Here is a 25,346-nt window from a genome sequence, read left to right as displayed (position 1 = left end):
TAATATGCGAAAAACATACGAATACTGTTTTTTTAATTTTCTGCGTAAAAATGGTTTTACGGGGAAAAGCACCCACCCAAAATTTTGAAAGTTGACGAAAGAAAAGCAAGGACAAGTGAATCGAAATGAATGAACTTGTGCACACATATTGTAAACGTAAAATGAGTGAATACGGGTTTCGTATTTTCCTGGAAAAAACTGTTGGAAAGGGCACGAACCCTTCCAAAGTTTTGATCACGAAATATCAAAAGTACTAGTAACAGCGAGGTGTGTGTAAAGGAAATGAAGAATTGCAACGAAACATTTTGTATGGAAAATAACCATAAAATAAATCAATGCCAGTTTCTTATTTCCTGCGGAAAAACTGTTTTAGGTGTCAAAGGCTCCTACCCAAAATTTTGAAAGTTGACACCCGAAAGACAAGAAGAAATGAACCGAAGTGAATGAAATTTGCACAAGTACTGCAGACGTAAAATGAGGATAAGGGTTTTATATTTTCTTAGAGAAAACAGTTAGGTGGGGCGCCGACCCTCCCAAACGTTTGATAACAAAAAATCAAAAATAATATTAATAGTATGTGAGATGTGTGTAAAGGAAACGAAGACTTTCAACGAAACTTTTTGTGTGGGAAATGTGCTGAAAACACAAAAATACGGGTTTTTCATTTTTGCGGAAAAATGGTTTTATGGGGCAAAAGGGCCTACCCCAAAATTTTGAAATTTGGCATCGAAAGGGAAGAAAAAGTGAACCGAAGTGAATAAAATTTTGCGCAGATATTGTAGACATAAAATGAGGGTATACGGGTTTCGCATTTACCTAAAAAAAACCGGTTAAGTGTGGCACGGACTCCTCCGAATCTTTGATCACGAAATTTCATAAGCGCTAGTAACAGTATGTCAGATGTCTGTAAAGGACATGAAGAATTGCAACGAAACATTGTGTATGGAGAATACGCAAAAAGAAAATGAATACTTGTTTCTTATTTTATGCGGAAAAATTATTTTGTGGGCAAAAGAAGCGTGGGGTGCCGACCCCTCCAAACCTTTGATCACGAAATATCGAAAGTACTATTAATAGTATGTCAGATGTGTGTAAAGAACATGAAGAATTCCAAAGAAACATTTCGTATCGACAATACGCAAAAAATAAAGGAATACGGGTTTTTTATGTTCTACGGGAAAACGGTTTTAAAGGCTATAGCCCCACCCAAACTTTTGAAAGTTGAAGCCCGAAAGGCAAGAAGAAGTGAGCCGAAGTGAATTAAATTGTACACAGATACTGCAGACGTAAAATGAGGATACGGGTTTCGTATTGTCCTGGGGAAAACGGTTCCGTAGTGCGCCAACCCCTCCAAACCTTTGATCACCAAATATCAAAAGTGCTAGTAACAGTATCTGAGATGTGTGTAAAGGACATGAAGAATTGCAACATATCTTTTTGTATGGACAATACGCAAAAAATAAAGGAATACGGGTTTATTATTTTCTGCGGAAAGACTGTTTTATGGGGCAAAACAACCCACCCCAAAATTTTAAATTTGAAGCTGGAAAGGTCAGAACAAGTGAACCGAAGTGAGTGAAATATTGCACAGATATTGAAGGCTTAAAACGAGGGAATACGGGTTTCGTATTTTCCTGGAAGAAGAGGTTGGGTGAGGCACGGACTCCTTCAAACATTTTGATCACGAAATATCAAAAGTAGTAGTAACAGTATTTGAGATATGTGTAAAGGACACGAAGAATTGCAACATAACTTTTTGTATGGACAATACGCAAAAAATAAAGGAATATGAGTTTCTAATGTTCTGCAAGAAGCGGTTTTAGGGAGCAAAAGACCCCATCCAAAATTTTAAAAGTTGACGCCCGAAAGGCAAAAAGACATTAGCCGAGGTAAATGAAATTCTGCACAGATATTACAGACGTAAAATGAGGATATGAGTTTCGTATTTTGCTGAAGAAAAAGGTTGGGTGAGGTACCGACCCCTCCAAACCTTTGATCACGAAATATCAAAAGCGCTAGTAACAGTATGTCAGATGTGTGTAAAGAACATGAAGAATTGCAACGAAACATTGTGTATGCAAAATAACCAAAAAATAAATGAATACTGGTTTCTTATTTTCTGCGGAAAACTGTTTTAGGGGTCAAAATCTCTCACCCAAAATTTTGAAGTTGACACCCGAAAGAAAAGAAGAAATGAGCCGAAGTAAATGAAATTTGCACAGATATTGCAGACAGAAAATGAGGTTACGGGTTTCGTATTTTTCTAGAGAAAACAGTCGGGTGGAGCGCCGACCCGTCCAAACGTTTGATAACGAAAAATCAAAAGTGCTACTAACAGTATGTCAAATGTGTGTATAGGACATGAAGAATTGCACCGAAACTTTTGTATGGACAATGCACTGAAAACAAAGGAATACGGGTTTTTTATTTTTGCGGAAAAACGGTTTTATGGGGCAAAAGACCCCATCCCAAAATTTTGAAATTTGACGCCAAAAAGTAAGAAAAAGTAAACGGAAGTGAATGAAATTTTGCACAAATATTGTAGACATAAAACGAGGGAATAAGGGTTTCGTATTTACCTAAAAAAAACCAGTTAGTTGGGGCCCTGACTCTTCTGAACCTTTGATCACGAAATATCAAGAGTGCTAGTAACAGATTGTCAGGTGTGTGTGAAGCCCACCAAGAATTCCAAAGAAACTTTCTGTATGGACAATACGCAAAAAATAAAGGAATACGTTTTTTTATTTTCTGCGGAGAAACTGTTTCAGGGGCAAAAGAACCCACCCAAAGTTTTGAAAGTTGATGCCCGAAAGGCAAGAAGAAGTGAGGCGAAGTGAATTAAATTGTGCACAGATATTGTAGACATAAAATGAGGGAATACGAGTTTCGTATTTTCCTGGGGAAAACGGAAGCGTGGGGCGCCGAGCCCTCCAAACCTTTGATCACGAAATATGAAAAGTGCTAGTATGTCAGATGTGTGCAAAGGACATGAAGAATTGCAACACAACCTTTTGTATGGACAATACGCAAAAAATAAAGGAATACGGGTTTTTTATGATCTGCGGGAAAACTGTTTTAGGCGGCAAGAGACCCACCCAAAATTTTAAAAGTTGACGCCCGAAAGACGCGAAGAAGTGAACCAAATTGAATCAAATATTGCACAAATATTGTAGGTTTAAATTGAGGGCAAACGGGTTTCGTATTTTTCTGAGAAAAACGGTTAGGGGGCTCGGACCCCTCCAAACCATTGATCACGAAATATAAAAAATGCTGGTAACAGTATGTCATATGTGTGTAAAGGCCACGAAGAATTCCAACGAAACTTTTTTGTATGGACAAATACGCAAAAAAATAAAGGAATGCTTTTTTATTTTCTGCAGAAAAACAGTTTTATGGGGCAAAAGAACCCACACCAAACTTTTCAAAGTTGACTCCCGAAAGGTACATGTTGTCTCAAAGGTCGAGGGCATTCTTTATTGCTATTTTAAGGAAAAAATTTTCTAAGTCCAGCTTCGGGTATCTTCGGGAAAAAGTTAACCAGGTTCGAACCTCGAAGTCAACCTTTGCAATCGGGAGAAATTTTGCACAACCTTTTGTATGGACAATACGCAAAAAAATAAAGGAATACGGGTTTTTTATGATCTGCGGGAAAACGGTTTTAGGCGGCAAGAGACCCACCCAAAATTTTAAAAGTTGACGCCCGAAAGACGCGAAGAAGTGAACCAAATTGAATCAAATATTGCACAGATATTGTAGGTTTAAATTGAGGGCAAACGGGTTTCGTATTTTTCTGAGAAAAACAGTTAGGGGGCTCGGACTCCTCCAAACTTTGATCACGAAATATAAAAAATGCTGGTAACAGTATGTCATATGTGTGTAAAGGCCACGAAGAATTCCAACGAAACTTTTTTGTATGGACAAATACGCAAAAAAATAAAGGAATGCTTTTTTATTTTCTGCAGAAAAACAGTTTTATGGGGCAAAAGAACCCACACCAAACTTTTGAAAGTTGACTCCCGAAAGGTACATGTTGTCTCAAAGGTCGAGGGCATTCTTTATTGCTATTTTAAGGAAAAAATTTTCTAAGTCCAGCTTCGGGTATCTTCGGGAAAAAGTAAACCAGGTTCGAACCTCGAAGTCAACCTTTGCAATCGGGAGAAATTTTGCAGATGTGTTTATCTTCTTTTAAATATAATAAGGCTTGTTATTAATTGTATAAAAAAGCAACATTGATTGAAATACTTAATAATTCAATATTTCGAAACTTTGTATTAATATCAGCACATGCCTGTTTGTCATTTAGCTCTCCATACATAATGAAACATTTAGATACGTAAACGAATCTTTCCATATGTGAAAGAATGCAGAAAATTAAGACATAGAACACAATTCTCGTCTGAGTACTAAAATAAAAGTCAAAATGGAACAAAAACAGCGTTTGCAGTGGATATGAATCAGAGCCCTGCACCAGAGCCCTGCACGGGCCGGGTGCGCCCGATTCGGCCCGGTGCCCGGCCCGGCCCGACCCGTTTCAAGTAATATCAAACTGGACCGGGCCCTAACCGGGCCGGGCACATTTCAGGCCGAATCGGGCCGGCCCGGCTCGGCCCTATAGTCTGAAAGACGGTTCGGAAACTATTGTTGTCAGCCTACTTGTTTTTTTAATGTCCTCCACTACTTCTATTTTTGCCGTGTTTGTACGGTCTTACTGTCAGCCTATGTTAATCGTAATGTGTTTGGGAAACTAACTCTTTATTCAAGACTGTGATGTACTGGTAATACTATTACTATTACTACTTCTACTACTACTATTACTACTTCTACTACTACTATTACTACTTCTACTATTACTACTACGACCACTGCTAATACTACTACAAGTGCTACGACTTCGCGTCAGAGTTGACATGTCTGATGGTACCGAATTTACCTTCTAAGTACAGAATAAAATTGAGAAATGCTAGTTATTATGGCCGGTCTGCGTAGAATGTGAACCGATGCTTGATCTACGAGGGAGAATAGTGGCTCAATAGAAAAAACACTCACATCTGGTGCTAGAGGTCGTCGGATCAATCCCTGCTCATGCTATGTGAGCTTTCTTGTGGACAAACATCGTGTGCATGGGAGTTTCTGGGGTGGTCCCGCTTCCTCCCACTGTTTTCTTTCCACCAATTCATCCCATCATCATCCATTCAGCCTGAGCCGTAGTTACCTAAAGAACGTATGGTAAAGTCAAGTACTTGACCTAGTAAGTAGAATTTGGTACGCTACCATTGGACCACGGAGGGCAAAACCATAAACTGACGTGCTCATAAGATCAGTGCAATTTGTAGTAATGTTCAATTAGCAAGGCAAATATCGAATGGTGTTACATGTTCATGTATTATTTATAGTATGATGCTACAAATATAACAAAATATAATGATCAAATAAATCACCAAATCGCCAGGGTCGATTAGGTGTTCCTGGAACGGTGGCTCAGCGGTTGAGCGTTCACCACTGGTGTATGGGGTCCCTGGTTTGATCCGAGCTCTGGCCAAGTGAACTTTGTGGTAGACAAACACCGTGTGGGGGGTTCGCGGCGTTCTCCTGTTTCTTTCCACTTTATTTACTCCACTATTTCATTTATTTCTCACCATCGTCTCCTTTAGGCTAGTTGGCATAACTTGGAACCACCTACCAAGAAGAATAAACTAATGGATTGGGAAAATAGACATTCAGTATGTGGTGAATTTGATGATGAAGTAGACATCTACCTCAACATGTCATCATGTGTAGGAGAACTAGATATACTGCAGTGGTGGAAGCAACAAGAACAAACATTACCAAAATTGTGTAAATTAACGCGTCAGTATCTCGTCATCCCTGCTTCTAGTGCGTCTACTGAAAGAGATTTTAGTACTCAGGAACGGTGAAATGCTCTAAAGCCTTAAACTGTTGAATCTGTTTCCGTGCTATTCGATGCGTACAAGGACATACAGTAAAGCGATGTTCATTTTGCACTATTGGTTTCTTAGGAAACCTTATATTTTAATTTTGTTAATATGAACTATCCCTTCTATTATATGTGATGTTAAGAAGCATTTTTGATAGCTGATATCTATACATTTTTCATTCAGGGAACTTTTGAGGTATTTTTTGATCAACAATGATTTGTGTGGATTTTGTTTTGATTTACTGCCTCGCATTCCGTCATATAGCTCTGTTATTTACTTGTTACGCACCGTTCCAGGAATACTTCATCGATCCTGGGGTCTCGGTGATTTATTTGATCATTGTTTTTTGTTATTATTATTGTAGCATCGAATTATAAAGAATACAGGAACATGTAATATGATTTGGAATCTGCCGTGCTAATTGAACATTACTACAAATTGCGCTAATCTTATGAACACGCCAGTTCTTGGTTTTGCCCTCCGTGGTCCAATGGTAGCGTACCAAATTCTACTTACTAGGTCAAGTACTTGACTTTACCATACGTTCTTTAGGTAACTACGGCTCAGGCTGAATGGATGATGATGGGATGAATTGGTGGAAAGAAAACAGTGGGAGGAAGCGGGACCACCCCAGAAACTCCCATGCACACGATGTTTGTCCACAACAAAGCTCACATAACACGAGGAGGGATCGATCCGACGACCTCTAGCACCAGATGTGAATGCATTCTACTGGCCAGACTACGCAGACTGGCCATAATAACTAGTATTTCTTCGATTTTTTCTGTACTTAGATTGTAAAGTATGTACCACCAGACATGTCAACTCTGACGCTCGTAGCAGTTGTAGTAGTAGAAGTAATAATAATAATAATAATAATAATAATAATAATAATAATAATAATAATAATAATAATAATAATAATAATAATAGCAGTAGCAGTAGTAGTAGTAATAAGAGTAGTAGAAGTACAGTACTTTACAGTCTTGAATAGAGAGTTAATTTCCCAAACACCAGTGGCGGCGGTTGGACGTTAAAAGTGAGGGGGCAAGACATGATCTGAATATTTGTATATAAATGTTAGTTTTCCTGGTTGTTTCTAACATTTTGTTTGACGAAAGGTTGTATAACTAATAGGATACTATATTTTCAGTTAAAATACCGTATATCGTATATAATAGTTTATTAAGTAAATTGAGAAGAACAACGCAAGTAGATACTAGCCCTTTGTACTCTTAAACAACGAAAGTGTAAGAAGATATTTGATTCCTTGCTCATGAACATCTTAAAATTCTGTCTGGAAAATTGTCTGATCAGATTGTTTAATAAATTTGCAAAACAAATAAATAGAAAGGATAATATTAATCATAGTAATGAATAATGATGCTTGTTTTGCAAAAGTTATATTGAATCTGAGGATTAATGAAAAACTTAATATTTAATTCCAAACATGATATTAAATGTATGTTATTACTCTTAGAAAATGAAAGACAGTAAATACTACAAGCATATGCTACGACATTTAAAGAAATATTTGCTTTTGCAACTTCTTGAAATATGTTCGTTGCCATTAGGTGCAGATTTCACTTTCTTGGAACACATCAAAACACAACAATACTTACAATCCACACTTCAGTTATACAAAATAAACTTAAAACCTAGAATTATGTTCAATTTACTAAATTTTATTGTATATACACCCGTACATCCTTAAACACAACACTTCACTCGTATATTACACTACAAAACAATGGAAAAGGTAGAAGTTGTTTCTTATCACGCTCTTTTTAATCGATATTCCTTACTTTAGAAAGAAGAAAAGACATTTTAGGAACTGTCAATTTTTGTGCAATTAAAGAATAACTTGTGAAATAGGCCCTACTTTTTTGCATAATGTTCTTTCGATTAGCTTCAAAGCGGCTCACTAACATATCGAGCCCTTGTAAGAAGAAATGAAAGTATGCTGAAGTTGTGCTCCAATAGGTTATTTTTTGGGGTTATTTTCTGTGGCGATTAAAACGCAATTACTGTAGCTTTCTTTACTCCACGGGAAGACAACCAATACGTATTCACGCAACAGCAAATATTATATGGCAGCATTTTTTCCTATTAATCAGTAACACATACAAAATCGTTACATTTCCAAATGAAACTATATACATTAATTGGTTACTCAAAAAAAGTGCGGGGGCAACTGCCCCCCTTTGCCCCCCCTAATCGCCGCCCATGCCAAACACATTACGATTAACACAGGCTGCCAACATTAGTTTCCGATCCGTCTTTCACAGTGTTCGGGCCGGCCCGGCTCGGCCCGATTTTTGCTCGGCCCGTTTCGGCCCGATTTGTGCCCGGCCCGTTTCGTGCCCGGCCCGGTTAGAGCCCGGCTCGAGATTCGGGCCGGGCCGGGTCGAGCCGGGCACAGAATTCAGATCCATTCGGGTCGGGTCGGGCCGTCTTCGGGCCTGGGTTTGCAGGGCTCTGCCCTGCACGGGCTGGGCGTGTCCTGTTCGCCCCGGACACAAATGCTATAGGGCCGAACCGGGCGCACGTATTTCCGGGTTGGAACCGGGCTCTCAAGGACGGATTGGAAACTAATGTCATTTTTTCCCTTAAATGTCCTCCACTACCCCTGCCTTTGCCGTGTTCTTGCGGTCTTACTGTCAGTCTATGTTAATCGTAGTGTGTTTGGGAAACTGACTCTTTATTCAAGACTGCAAAGTACTGTAATACTACTAATATTACTACTACTTCTATTATTACTACTACGACCACAGTTAATACTACTATAACTGCTACGATTTCGCGTCAGAGTTGACATGTCTGGTGGTACAGAATTTACCTTCTAAGTACAGTATTTTATAACAAGACTTGTCAAACAGGGTGAAATATCCCTATTTTCATTTTCCAACCATTTTTGACCATAAATCGACCTTTGCGAGGTGAGAAAGGAAGATACGACAGAAGGAAAACAAAGTTATTGTAGAAGCATTATCATCAATATTTTGCATTCCAAAATACGGAATGTTACTTAAAAAACATAACTTTAAAAGAAATATCTACTAAAATGAAAGAACAATCATGGCATTTTAGGCGTGTGCGTAACAGTAATATACAAAATAAATATTACAATACTTTTGAGGGTCTAGATCATTTAGATTAGATATTGGTATTCCAAAGGTAAACAAATGAAATATTTTTTTTCTTTTGACTGAAAACGTGATTTTGAATTATATATATATATATATATACAGACTGTTATACAATTCGTGTAATTTTCTACAGCACTGGGAGAAGATGAAGTTTTCACACCATTAATATAAAATTTGGCACTCTTATTGAGAAATATCTGAATTTTTCGAATTTCTAAAGGAAATAGAAGAAAATTAATGTTTAGTCCCCCTTTTGGAAGTGTAAACACAGAAGTTCATTTTCCTTATGGGACGTTTAATGTTAAATTTTGGAAGCAGTTTTCTCCAATAATTATTCGTAAAGATTTTGGGGCAAATGAGTTGTATTTGTTACGAAATGCAAAAACACTCATTCACAAAGCTAGTAAAGCCGTCTCAAACATTATTTTGGGAAGGCCTCCCTTCGGGGGGCAAGGGCCGTAAAAAGCTGGTGGGTGATGTGTTACCAAATCCCAAAATTTATTTTCGGAGTGCCAGTAAACGTCAGATTAATCACGAATGTCACATAATTAATGCTCCAATGCTCCTTACATGTAAGAGTGACTGATAATGGGGCTACAGCCCCCTTTCAAAAGTAAGAAAATCACCAGAAATATCCTTAGTAGGGACATACGAGAAGAAGGAGTTTTTGTTAATTAGTGTGAAATTTGGCGTCATTGTAGCAAAAGAGTATGCATTTTTGAAATATGGAATGCTATTTTGGTAACGCACCGCCTTAGGGGGGCACAGGGGACGAAGCATTAGATGATGTACCTTTATAAAAATTCAAAATTTTGTTCCGGAAATGCCAGTGAGCGTCAGATTTTTCACAAATGTCAGAATTAATATTCTAATGCTCCTTGCATGTGCCAGTAACTTGTGTGGGGCTATAACCCCCTTTCATAAAATATCCCCATAATTCTTCAATTTATTTGAGGTGACCTTTGTGCTGCCTCTGTACCATATCGGGTTGTGCATTAATGGAAGCCATGGCTAAAAATAATATACATTTCCTTTCCCCCGACTTCGATCCGACATTTTGTTCTCGAGTTACGGCTGTTTTGGGCATTTTTCCGACTGGTTTTTGGCTGGTCATAGCGCCAAAAGGAAGCATTGTGCACCCAGGTTGTCTTATCACGGTGTCAGGAATGAGCTCTCAAACGTTGTAAGTGTTGTTTCGAAACACCCTCTATATTTCTATCCTGTTTCTGATTAGCTTCTCTTTGCCAATCAATTTCCAGTATTTCCAAAATAAACCAAAAGTGAACTAAATTCACTAAATCGCCTTCCCCCTATGCTTTCTTCTTGTATAGTACTCATTATATATTTATATTGTAATTGACAGAGATTGCCAATATTGATTGAAATATCTGGTTAAAATTCTATTAGAGAAATTCCCTCTTCAGTACAGAAATTCTCTCCTTGCATCCTATCGCCATTTTAGGCGAGATGGGATTAAGTAAGATGGAAATTCCCATCTCGCCTAAAATGGTAGACATTCTTATTTTGGAGATATAAGTGGCTGATAAATCGTTAGGCGAGGTGGGATTAGGCTAGATGGAATTGAATCATCTGAAAAGGTAGGGGTACGGTAGGTAGCGGCATGACGTCACGCCGTCCCCATGCCTATCTTTGCCCATTGTAATTGCTTAGGAAGTCGGAGGACGCCGTACAAAGTTTTTTGGAGGTGGGGATAGGGTCCCCCGCGTTCCCACGCACTTTAACCCCTGCTGCTAAGTATTAATTGCTGTGAGGACTAACGAAAAATATTATGTGATAATAATAATAATAATAATAATAATAATAATAATAATAATAATAATAATAATAATAATAATAATAATAATAATAAAGTATCTGAATGATACAGATATTTTTTCAACTTTTATTACAATTCTGTGGGTTCCCATGAATCTGGTTATATTGTTTTTGAAAGGAATAAAGAGGCTTCAAACAACAATATGATTTGTATAAAAGAAAAAAAGCCTTATCAGTTGCAAGAACTGACAAGTGGCCTTGTGTCTGTTTTTTTAAACACAATGTTACGAGGCACAGAAGCCACCACGCCTGCGGTGTGCTTGCTTTTTTGCCTCAGGCAGCTTCAGTACTAAACTTAAGACTTTGCTTCAGGCAGACAGTACTAAAATTCTGTCAATTTATGTGTAGCTATCAGCAACCACACAGGTTCTTTGAAACGCTGAATTTTACAAGAAAGGTTTTGTCCATCGGATAGGAAGCGAACGAAGCCCATCGTACGTTGTAATCCCTCCCCTCTTTTGCACACTGTGTGAAATTTAACTTGTATACTGTAGTAAGTTACAGAAAAGAGAATGCTATTTTTTAAAAAATGACATTATCGAATAAGATTGACCATTATTACAATATATTCAAGATGAAAAATATTCTTTTAACAGTCGTCGTACTTAGTTGTCTGCACTGAAATTCCCATAATGTGCTTTCTTCTTTTCTAATATGAGCTCCGAGCTTCTTCGTGTCTAAGTGGTAAGCGTACGTGCCTTTGGCGTGAGAGACCCGGGTTCGATTCCGATGAGAGCTCATGTAGTTCGGGTTTGTCAATTAATCAGTAGGTCCCATCTTATATAGCCTCGCTGCTGAAAGGGACGACAAAATCAACTCAACTCATATTGAGCACCATAGGAGATATAACTCCGAGGTGAATTTTGTCCCTGGAAAACCTCCCAAAATCACCAACGGTACGAAATATGTCTGCAATGCAACATGTCCATCATTTCCAACTCTATGCTCTGTGACCTAGTTTGCTTTTCATGTTTTCAGTAAACTAGACAGACAAAAGGAAGAATAGAGGCTTTCTTCCAGAAAATTGTGTTCGAGGGTTGGGGGTCACACAGGCTCGTATCCACGGGGAGTCTAGGGGGCTGGGCTCACAAAAAATGTTTACATTAGAATGATTTATGAGCATTAAAGTAGTCAGCCATTAGGATTTTTTTGTTTTAGGATGATACCAGATTCGACTCCTGGTGTAAGCTCAACTTTCAGTATTGTGTCATTTGCAGGTCTCGTCTCATACAGATTCGTTGAAAAACCTCTAAACATGTGCTATGACTAGTATGCGAACTAAAGTTTTTTTTTAGCAAAAGAGAGAGAAATTTCTTGCTTTAGACTCTGCCCTGTAATCCAGTTTTTCTGGAGGCGAGATAGTATGGTTGGAAACGACCTATCAGATTCAAGTTCCGAACCCACATATAAAAGACCTTCCTTTATAACCTTGGTGTTGTATAAAGACGAAAAACAAAAATATACTGATAGCTCCAGTAATAGATATTATAGCAAAGAGATTTAAAAAATAGGTGGTTTTGAAATAGAGAAAGGACAGTACCTGAGCTTTATTAGTATTACTAGCATATATTACCCGCTTTGCTAAGTTAAAATGAAAATTTTAAAGCACAACTCCGTATTTCATGTGTTTAGTACCCGTGAAATATGCTGTTTTCGTTTTTAATGGCATCGATTTAAACAGCATCGGAAAGATCATTGATCAACTCGGCGACCCCAAAAATCATGGATTCGACACCAATAATGGTCATTTTCGGTCATTTATATATATATTTCCTCCTCCCCTATGTTGCGGGCCATGGCAACGAAAGTGTCACTGTTCATCTCAGCGACCCCCCACAAATGTGGATTCAGCACTAATTAACGGTCATTTTCCATTATCTTTAAATATCTCTTCCTCCCTTTCCCTCAAGTTGTGGGGTTGAATTTGAATTTAAACATGATCGAAAGTACCACTGCTCATCTAAGCGACCCAGAAAACTATAAATTTGACACTGATAGTGGCCATTATCGATCATTTTATATATCACTTTCTCCCCTTCCCGCAAGTGGCGGAGCTGATTTTGCATTTAAACCGGATCGAAGATGTCACAGTTCATCAGAATGATCCCGAAAACTATGGATTAGGCACTAATATTGGTTATTTTCGATTATTATATATAGCTCCCCCTTCCCCGTGCTGCGGCACACGAAATCAGAATTGTCACTGTTAATCTCAGCTACTCCTAAAACTATTGATTCGACACTAATATTACTCAGTTTCGATCATTTTTAAACGTTTATCCCCCTCTCCTCCATTGTACCCTCCCCCTTCCCAACTATTAGGGATGAACTTGGATTGAAGCAGCATCAGAAGTGTTACTGTTTGTCTCATCGGGCCCGAAAACTATGGATTCAACATTAATATCGGTCATTTTTGATCATTTTTAAATTTCTCTCCCTCTCGCCCTCCCCTACGTTGTTTCGTCAAAATAAATAGCCTAAAGTAATCCCTGCCCCTATACTCATGTATATTGAAAATTTGATTTAGATCGGTCGGGTGGTTCAGGAGTGATGAAGTCACAGAGACAGGCATTTTTATTTTTATTTTTTTTTACATATATCTGCCCCTTCTCCCTCCCCTACGTTGGTTCGTCAAAGTGAAATGATAAAAAAAACACCCAAGGCCCGACCCTCATATTTGTTGAAAATTAGATCGAGATTGGTTGGGTGGTTCAAAAGTTATTAGGTTTTATTAGTTTCTATTTGTACGTTCCCCCCTCCCCCTAGGATGTACCGTTAAAGTAAAATTACAAAAATGTTTCCAGATCCAAACCTCATACATCTTGAAAATTTGATTGCGATCGGTCGGATATTCAAGATATAGTTCAAGAGTTATTAAGTTACAAAAATAGTGGCTTTCAGTCTTATATAAATTGATTTTTATATATATCTCTCCTCCTTCTCCGCCCCCACGTTACTTCGTCAAATTTAAATAACACGATCCCAGGCCTGAGCCTCATCTATGTTGAAAATTTGATCAAGATTGGCCGCGTGGTTCAGGAATTATTAAATGTTATTTATTTTTACCCCCTTCCCTTAAGTTGTATCATCAAAGTGAATAGCCTAAAACCAGACCAGCCGTAAAACTCATCCATGTTTCAAATTTGATTAAAATCAGTGGGGCGGTTCGGGAGAGTTATAGTCACAAACATAGTGTTTCTCAATTATATATATTAGTAGTGTCGAATCTAGATTTTTTCCTATGGGGGCAACGTAAAATTTTACGGCACATTCCACCAGCCCCCCTTCCAATAGAACGGCGAATATGCATCGTTTTTACCACTACCACTCTACATTGAGACTTTTCCCAAATAGGCAGTACTGGCTTGGATAGAAGGAAAAAAAGTTTGAAGGACCGGATCGGGACAGTGAAGAGAAGAGTGGCAGTGTTGGGCAAATTTCAATTGAATTGACAATTAACAATTAATCTGTAAATTTAATAGTTAATTGCAATTGACAACGGAAGTAAGTAATGGTTAATTGTTAATTGCAGTTGCCCATTAATAAAGCAGAATCAATTGCAATTAATCAATCGATTGAAAGTAATTGCAATTGAAATTAATTAGCAATTAATTCAATTGCAATTTTTGATTTCCACAGCAATTACTTTCAATTGATTGATCAATTGCAATTGATTTTCACTGATTAATTTTTAACACTGTAGTTCAGAGAGAGTGTGGGGCAATGAAAACTTTAGCCACGACCAACTGACCCATCACCCATCGTGACCCATGACCCACTGTGACCCACTCTATCCCATCACCCACTATGAACCACTGTCACACACTGTGACCCAAGACCCACCGAAACCCATTGTCATCAACTCTGACCCACGAATCATGCCCTCTTCTCTACTGACTAAAGAGTTTAAACTTGTAATAAAACAAGGCTATGAAATTATCACTCATTGGATTTTAAATTTCTACGATCAATCACTCAAGCACCGCTCTATTACAATAACGGTGGATCTGACCTTTCTAATATAAATAAAATAGAGTTTGCCTGAGTGCCTGTCTCTCTATCTGTGTGCGGCCCGTGGACCAGACGAGTGGACGAAAGTTTTTAAAATTTGGTCGCGGGTAGCTTGGTCTAGGCCACAGATCAAGACGAAGAGTTTTTTTTTTCAACCAGGATCGGCCTGGGAACCAGACAAGTTGGCCGAGAGTTACCAAATTTTGGACACGGATACCTTGGTTTAGGTCCCAGACCAAGGTGAAGCGTTTTTGACTAAATTCGAACCAGGGGGGTCTCAGGAGGGCGTTAACCCAGACATGTAAAAGTAGTAGAAAATGACCGATATTAGTGTCAATTTCATAGTTTTCGCGGTCGCTGAGATCAATGGTGATACTTTCATTAGCGATGATTTTCTAATTCAGCCACCATTGTATGTGGTCCTGGAGTCACCGGGGTGGAGAATTGCGAGACATGTAAAAATAATGGAAAATGACCGATATTAGTCTCAAATCAATAGTTTTCACTGTCGCTGAGATGAATGGTGATACTCACACAGGCGTTGACTTCCAAATACTGCCCCCATCGGCTGCTGGCCAGAGGCATGGTTTTCTTCAAAATTGGAACCAGAGGATCATAGGGGCTTTTATCGGAATATGTAAAAGTAGTAGAAAATGGCAGATTTTAGTGTCACATTCATAGTTTTCGCGGTATCGGCTGGAGGCCAGAGGCGATTTTTTCACAATTCGAACCAAGGGGGTCTCAGGGGGCGTTTACCGGGACATGTAAAAGTAGTAGAAAATGACCAATATTTGTGTCGAATCCATATTTATCGGGATTGCTCAGATGTACAGTGACAACCCCGATAGTGTTTACGTTTAAATTCAGCCCCCATCGGCCTTCCCAATGAAAACACATGTGTATATATATTATTTTGATTTCTATGTAGTTAACATTAATGTCATAGTAGATTAAATGATAAAATTCGAATTAGTAATTCTGTTTTACATTGCTTCATACATACACTGGAGCAAATCCCGGGGGGATGAAGGGGACATATCCCCTCCAATCTTGGAACTGGGGAGATTGTCCTCCCCAATAATCCGATTTGAAATGTGTTTTTTGGGAGAGAAATTTGATTATTTGTGTCCGATCGCTAGAAAGGAAAGTGAGATGAAATTAATGTCCACTCAGAATAAGCCTCAAATCTGCCCGCCTCCCAATGTTGAAGACAATTCTGCTCCCCTGATCCTCTACAGCATTGTTTCTCGGCTACAGAAATATTTTGAACATCGCTATATATGTATATATATAATATGGGAACGATCTCACCCGTCCCCCCTCCCCTAATGTTGAAGACAGATTTGCTCTGTTGCATACATACCTGTCGTTTCTCGTTTCTTTTTGTCCATGAACTCAAAATCCTGGACAAGGCTCGCATAAATTTCTCGCCGTGCTTTTTGCTTTTCAATCCTGTCCTTGAAAGAGTCTGTTATCTTATCCCATATGCAAAGTCTACATTCCACAAGTTCAATAACGGTTAAAATATCGAATGGAAAAATTCCTGCCATCTCTTAAAATCTAAGCAAAACTAGAAAGGTAAGAATGCAATAATACACAACCTTTTGATCCAGTCGCTGTAGCTAAAATGCAGAACTCTATCAGGGGGTCGATCCCGGTACAAAGGGGAGAGGGAAAACTTGGATACATAGCTTTGGTCTTTGTTTTCAATTGCCATTCTACACATTATTTTTTTAAAATGGGAGATTTGGGATAGTTTTGGAAGTGAGAGAAAAAATCTGTAACAAGTAAAACATGAAGTCACATCCCTATAGTTGAGATCACAATCAAGAAAATGCCAAGTGAGTAACTTGTCCTTGGAGCTTGGGAAAGAGTGTTTGATTGTGTTGGTTTCGTTTCAAAATAATAATTCTACTTTGACTTGTCAAAAAATATTGTATTCAATCACTGCTTATTGAGTGGAACCGGGAAAAGTGATCTGCACACAATTCTAATGAAAATAAAAGGAAGTAATAATAATCAGGATTTTTCCATATGCTTATGTTCACAGTGTATCAAAATTTGAAAATTACGCTTAAATTAATTTCCAGAATGTATTGAAATTTAAATGCATTAATAGATTAAAAAATATACCATCAAAGAGTGTGTGTGTGTGAGAGAGAGAGAGAGACAGAGAAAGAAAGAAAAAAATTAAAAATTAGTGGAAAATAATCAAGAACTTGGTTATCTAAATTTTCTATATTCTATTTGGTAATAGCTATTTAGAGGGAAACCAGTACTCTTCAAACTTCCTACATTTTATACTTATTTAATAAAGGGAATTATCTAGTCCAAAACAGAGACTGTAAAAAAATAATAAGCTCTTCCGAAGTTGTTTATAGGACAAGATAATAATAATATTATTATACAATTATAATAGAAAAAAATGGAAACAACAAAATTCCAAAGACAAGAAACGAAACAAAAATATACAGCGCCTTGTCACTCACTCTCTTCATCTAACCCACTGGCCGGCAGATATTATCGGCCACATGTGCATCCTATCATAAGAAAACATTGCCACCGACAAAATCGGTGTCGACGATACCGCCGACATTATCTGGGACTTGGCCGACAGCATCTGCGTGTCGGAGGATCGGCCGATAATATCGGTGGCGTGTGTAAGCTACGATTTGAGTACATTGAATTCGATTTCACCGCCGACATTATCGATGCTTCCACCGATATTATCGTTGCCGTGTGCAAACGCACTAAGACTTCTCTTTGATCTGTATGTAAACTTTTGTCAGTTGATGCAAAAAATAAATGAGTTTGTTCTACGCTCTACATTTCGAAACTGATTTTATAAGATGAACAGACTCCCCACACTTGAAAACAACATAGACAGATTTTCTGAAACTTTCGTACGTTGTTAGCTGCAATATTCCTGTACAGGTAATTATTCGCGGAGATGTTTACATAGAATCAAGGAAATCTTTACGATCTATGAAGAGAAAGAAAACATACTTTGTTCTTATTTGCTGTCAATCTGCATTCTTTTACTCCGCGGACAATCCTAAGTTCACGCACGTGACCTAGCGAGGGAAGAGAGAGAAAGAAATCTACCTGGTTAGATTCCTATCTGCTGTTCTGCACTGTTGCAAAATGCAGCCAATATCTTAAACAGCTTTTAAATGGAAGAAAATTAATTTTTAATTAGCGCGCTATAATATTACGTTAGCAAGAAAAAGTAAAAGTGAACATGCAATATTAATACTAATAAACATTTGGCCGAATTTTGATATAGTAGGTTGCTGTGCTTTTAAATGTTTCCGTAACACGTTTGTGCTACCTTTGTTCTTTATTTTATTTTAACCTTGCAATATTTACATGTTGCACTTTCTGTCGAAGTCGCTTTAGTAAAATGTTTCCAAGTTTGATTTCTTCCCATTTCAGAGTATAGTGAACTGTCTGAAAACTGATGTAAATTGTAACAAATTCTTCTGTTTAGCTCCTCTTCGAAACTTCGAGAATTTCAGGAAAGCGATATGGTTGTGTTCGTTGTATGACTTTATTACCTAACTTATGGCTTGCCTTTCTGAGGTCGGTCGTTTGTTGAACGAGTAAATATAAAAGAGATTTCTATTATTTTTTCTTCACTCTCCATGTTTGTTTAAACATACATTGCAGGAGGTAACCAAAACATATCCATGCGTCGTATCATTGAAGCGTTTTGTGTTTTGTATATTAAAGTGTTCAAAAATATTTAACATATTCGCATTTGTTCATGTGATCTCAGATTCAATTCTCGGTGGAAACATACACGAGGAAATTGAAAGCTGAAACAATATGAAAATAGTATTTAAAAGTCAGGAAATTGATATTAAAACTTTAGCTATATACTGGGACTGTAAGGCTGTAGTTAAATTAACCCACACGTTTCGTGAAGATATATTAAGTCGTTATTGTTTTTTCACTATAAGCTACCAGATACATCCTCAGAGGCTACTTTACACTGTAGTAATCAACAGATGAAAACATTGGAAAAGGAATGGAAGGAAGGTCTCCAGAGCCTTAGATCAAGGTACTAACCTAGCATTTGCCCAGTATAACTGAGAAACAACCCTGGAAAATCCTCAGTCAGGATGGCTGGTCTCCGAATTCGAATCCGGTATTATCCAATTGCGAAGCAAGAATCATAACAAGTAGCCTGAGCTCGCTCCGTATTATTATTATTATTATTTAATTAATGTAATGTTTTAAAATTAGTGCAAATTAAACCGTACTTTATTTATTGCTGATGTTATAGTTAATAAGTCTACATGAGACATCAGTCCGCTATCAAGAAAGAATATTAGAACTGGAATTCAGGAAGCGGGGGTAAAGAGATTAATGAGGATGAGGAAACTATGTACGATGCAAAAACTGAGTAATTATGACTTCGTCACAGATATATTCACTTACACACGTCAATTAATATTCCTCTGATACAGTGCACTCTTACTTTCTATAGTGGCAGGAAAATGGCCCGCTTTTGTAAACGAACACACTAAGCACGTGGATATAGGTGCAATGTCCGTGCAAAGAAATATAGGTAAAACTAGAAAAAAATAGGGAAAGCGAGGGGAAATGATAAACCGCCCTTCAACTTAAAAAAAAAACTAAAAATAACTAAACTTAGAGCTACGAAAGACGCGAGACGAATTTTATTGAAAAGATTGTTTTTCCTTAGTGATTAGTTCTTCTAACTATGAACATGAATTAAAAAGAAAATAAGTAGCTAGCTCCGAGTTTCGCAAACTAGTTGAAAAGAAAATATTGGATAAAATTTAATAATAAAGAAGGCATTAATGATAATTAAAACAAACTAAATTCTTGGCACGACAGTCCTTTGGTTCCTACCAGCGGCCTTACGTTCAAAGTGGGGATGTGTAGTCAACGCATCGACACCCGAAGTCCTTATGCCGGCTTTCTAGACTGGAGTCCGCTACTTCTTACTTAAGATAACTCCCCACGATGCTGGGTCAACATCGAAATTGTTGAGTGCCTCTCCGGAAATTGAACCCATGACCACGGGCACCGAAGGCAGTATTTCAGTCTTCTATAGACGAAAAGCTATAGTTACCCACATTATCTAATACAGAAATAAGTTCTGATTCTCTAATAGCTGCTGATGGTGATAGTCAAGGTTCACCGAAGCATGAACCCAAACCCAAACTGAGATATTGATGTCACTGGAACGCCTGAAAAGTCATTGTGGGTAAGTGAATTGCCCGGATGTCCGGAATTGTCAGGATGAAGGGCGATGGTGATGTGAAATGCGGGGCTGTCAGAGGTACTACTTATGATAATTGGATTTATAATCTATGTTGCCATAAACCCTCTTCAAGAACATAACTGTTAATCTTAGCTTTGAAAATATTACATAAGGAGTTTTATTGATATTATTAGGTTGCATTAGGAATTATCGGATTTATTTTAACGCTTAATTTTTACATCTCTTCTAATTTACGAATATTTAAATCGCAATTATACCCTTAAGGTCAATTAGTGATATTTTAAATCATGAAATGAAATGAAATCTTTAAGTTTAACGTCCCGCGGTTATGCCGGTTAGGCTAAAGGAGACGGTGATAATGAGAAATGAGTGAAATGGTGGAATGAAGGATGTGGGAGGAAACGGGAGAACCCCGAGAATACCCACGAGCACGATGTTTGTGCACCACAAAATCCACACGGCGCGTGCTGTGATCGAACCAGGAACCCCAATCACCGGAGGTGAACGCTCTACCACGGAGCCACCCTTCATTTTATATCATTTCGAACCAACTTTATATATGGTTAGTCTTACTATATTTCAATAATTGAGACCAGAAGCAGTCTACACGCTAAGTCCAAAAGAATCTTGGCCGACCTCCTGATAAACCACGTCTTTCAGAAAGGTGAATTGTGGCAATCCGATACCCACATGAGGAAATCTTCGGTTCAGTGTGAAAGCTTCCATAAGAACCAGCACTCTCATCAGTGAAATGTGCTTTGGTAATTTTTATTCAATGTGAAAGTAGCAAACTTTATTGCTAAAAAAATGGCATTTATTTCAAACAAGTCGCCATTACAGTTTTCGTATTTAAACACAACACTCGTGAAAAGTCATGTTAAATGGGTTGGATGTGGGTTTGGATAAGAATCAAGATCTGAGATCCGAATTTCGAACCCAGATCCGAATTTCGAATCCAGATCCGGATCCAGATCCGAGATCCGGACCCAGATCCGAGATCCGGATCCAGATCCGGATCTTCGAATCCGACCAGATCCGGATCCGGCCATCCCTAATATATATAACGTTACCCTCGCGTTCCCCCTCAGTTTTACCCCACTATATATGAGAATTAACATTTCCGTTTATACTTATTATGGACATAACAAAATGGATACTCAGAACAGTTTTGGTTTTCAAACACTAATGCCAAGAAGCAAGCATATCTCCATGAAACAAGCATATCGTTTTGTTTATTTCTTTCTTTCTTGAATCTTCGATCTAGTCGATCGCCTGAAGGCAAAACATCGCACAGCAAACAAGCTGCTTCGACACGTGCCAACGACAGAACGAAAGTCTTGATTTTAGTACTGAAACTACACTCAGGCAAAAAAAAAAAAGCAAAATGCCGGCACGCTTCTGTGCCTGTAACATTGTGTTAAAAAAACAAACCCAAGGTCAGCTGTCAGACATCTGATAAGACTTTTATACAAATCGTCGTTGTTTGAAGCCTCTTTAGTCCTCATAAAAACAATATATCCAGATTCGCGAAAGCCCACAGAGATTGTATTAGAAAGTTAAAAAAATATCTTTATCATTCAGATCATTTATTATTATTATTATTATTATTATTATTATTATTATTATTATTATTATTATTATTAGTAGTAGTAGTAGTAGTAGTAGTAGTACTAGTAGTAGTAGTAGTAGTAGTAGTAGTAGTAGTAGTAGTAGAAGAAGAATTACCACATAACATTTTTCGTTAGTCCTTACAGCAATTAATACTTAGCAGCAGAGGTAAAAGTGCTTGGGAATGCAGGAGACGCCGTCCCCCACCTCCAAGCAATGTGTACGGCGTCCCCCAAGTTCCTAAGAAATTACAATGGGCAAAGATAGGCATGGGGGACGGCGTGATGTCATGCCGCTACCTCCCGTTCCCCTACCTTTTCAGATTCACTTTATCTTTGCTTAGCAGGAATCGATACAAGAGTTAGTAGGACAGCCACTCTTTATTGATAAAAATCGTAATTTGGCGTTATTAAAAACAAAATTTCTGTGTCTAGAGGTAGAGGGGACCATGGAAGTTACTATTGCCACGTACAAAAATGAAACCTGTATTCAACACTGACTACGTATAATTCAAGGATTTTTTTAAAGCAATATGCTTACACCGTTTCAAAAGTAAAATTAAAATAATTACTAAGAAATACATTCATTGAAAAACTCAGGGGTGGCAAGTCCACCGTTTTAAATCTGCTGCAGAGCGTTCGAGTCCAAATTCAAGTAAAGTTAACGCATGGAAGACCCAGGTTCGATTCCCGGTGGGAGTTCATGTGATTCGGATTCGACGTTAATTAGTAGGTCCACGTTTTATATAGCTTCGCTGCTGAAAGGGACGTTAAGTTCAAAATCAACTCAAGAAAAGTTAAAACAATGAGAATGTTTTCTACTGTTTTGTCGTATGCAATTCTATGTTAAATAAAACTACATACACTATTTGATAATGGAAGCATCGTCAGAAATACAGTATCCAATAAATAAAACTTTTCACGGAGGGTTTATCTGAAGATACATACAAATATTGAAAATAGTTTAAAAAGGTGCATAATGCGGAAATACTATTTTATCGCGTATGAACTTAAGGCTTCTAGAACAGCAAGTTCTGACCAGATATTAACACCGCAGAACCAGAATATGATCAAGGGATGGACTAAACCAGCGTTTCCCAACCGGTGTGCCGCGGCACAGTGGTGTGCCGCGGCACAGTGGTGTGCCGCGAATGGGTCGCTGGTGTGCCGCGAGGAAATCGGAACAAAATTATTAATTCTATAGCAATCAAATTGCAAGACATACAGAAAAATGTATATTTGTATTTCAAATTACTACTATGAATCTAAAATTTAAAGTTTCATACTGTGTTAATTTTCTGTAGAACATTTTTCTGTACATTTCTAATTTTGAAAAAAAGTATTTGTTATTATTGTTATGACCATTATTGCTTCTTTATTGTTGCAGACTATTTCGTAACTTGAAATTTTAAAATATTATTCAATCCTTCCGGCAAAGTAAACATGCATACGAATTACCTATATTTGTGTTTTAAAAGTAAAAGAGATTCGTTTGTTCGTTCGTTATTTAGTGATCCTCCTTCTTAATGAAAGGTTGGATACAGTTTTCGAAAAAAAAGTGTATTTGTAACAACTTGAGCCCTATATCTGATTGTAATTGTTTTCTATTTTTAAATTAAAATGAAAAATAAGCATAATAATTTACCACGGGGAAAAAACAGTGGTCTAGCTTTCTTCTCTGTGAGAAGGATGTCAGTAATCAGAAAAAAATACTACAGTATTTTATATTTTCAAATAATAATAATAATAATAATAATAATAATAATAATAATAATAATAATAATAATAATAATATGTGTGCCGCGAGAATTCAAGTTACCCTGAAGTGTGCCGCAAGTTGAAAAAGGTTGGGAAACGCTGGTCTAAACCATAGTTTCCAACTTTACCCAGTGTAAATAAAGTAGGATTGAAACCCACTCTATCCAGTGTACACCTGAGCGTCATGGGGGGGCTGTATCCCTATCCCCTATAAAATTCCTCTTGGATCCGCGCCTGTTGAAACCAATTCATATTTCATAACTTCATACACGGCACGATCAAGCACTGAATCTATTGAAATCTTACTACATAAAATAATTATCGAGTGTCTACACTTTTTCTATTAAAGCTCATAGTATATTCTATCATAATATAAATTGTCACTCATGTAGTGTGTGCTAATATAACTAGGGATGCGCACGAGACAAGATTTGTGGCTGTCTCGTCTCGAAAATGTGCTGTAAAAGTGATGTCTCGACTCGAAAAATGTATATTTCTCTATTGGAAATGCCATGTCTCGACTCGAATTTTGTCAGGAAAATCCTGTCTCGATTCGTCTCGTGCGCATCCCTAAATGTAACTCATGACAAAAATGTTTTGTTTTAAAACAAAATTAAACGGTTGAAGTGGACTCTGCCGAGTAGAAGACATCCAATTTATTAAACCGCCTCGCAACTCACTTGGCAGCACACTTAGGTTACACTCTTCACCTTTTTCCCATGCTATCTAAAGTATCGGCTAATCTTAAATTCGCATTGCCGATTCGGGTTTTCTAACAAGAATTATTATGTTGCAACTTAATTTGGATGTGAAATCCTGACTTAATTAGCATTTAAGAACTTCCAAGTCTGCATTAAAATCATGACAAAAATATAGTTAAATCTCAGTTCTAAATTTTATGTCTACCTTGCATCTAAATACTTGTGCTGTCATTTCTTTCAATGTTGGTAGGAGCCGAAGTTCCAATTGATCCCAATTTTTCGCTTTAATTCCCTCTATTTGTTCATAAAATTTTAGAGAAATATTATTGTTAACAAGCAACACTTCTGAAGTGTAACACTCCGATCTTGATAAAATTTGGAAGGTAGATACTATACATGAAATAAACGAATACGTGTTTCTTATTTTCTGCGGAGAAAAGGGTTTTAAGGAGCAAGAGACCCCACCCACAATTTTGAAAGTTGACGCCCCAAAGGCAAAAACCAAGGAAACCGAAGTAAACGAAATTTTACACACATATTGCAGATATAAAATGAGGGAACACGTGTTTCGTATTTTCCTGGAAAAAACGGTTAGGTGGGGACCGGACCCCTCCAAAACTTTCATCACGAAATATCGAAAGTGATAATAGCAATATGACAAATGTTTGTAAAGGACACAAAGAATTGCAACGAAACTTTCTGTATGAACAACATACCAAAAAATAAAGGCACACGGTTTTTTTATTTTGTGCTGAGAAACGATTTCAGGGGGCAAAATCTATCACCCAAAATTTTGAAAGTTAAGGCCCGGAAGGCCAGAGGAAGTGAACCGAACTGAATGAAATTGTGCACAGATATTGTCGACATAAAATGAGGGAATAAGTTTTTCTCATTTTCCTGAGAAAAAAAAGAAAACCGTTTAGGTGGGACAAACACACCTCCAGAACTTTGATCATGAAATATCAAAACTGCTAATAACAGAAGTGTTTGAAGGACATGACGAATTGGAACGACACATTGTGTAGGGACAATACGCAAAAAATAAACGAATACGGTTTTTCTTTTATTTTGTGCGGAAAAACGGTTTTAGG

Source organism: Thermobia domestica, chromosome 4 (genome assembly GCF_964235325.1).
Source record: "Thermobia domestica chromosome 4, izTheDome1.hap1.1, whole genome shotgun sequence".
Classification (NCBI taxonomy): Eukaryota; Metazoa; Arthropoda; class Insecta; order Zygentoma; family Lepismatidae; genus Thermobia; species Thermobia domestica.
Note: the sequence above shows the minus strand (reverse complement) of the source record.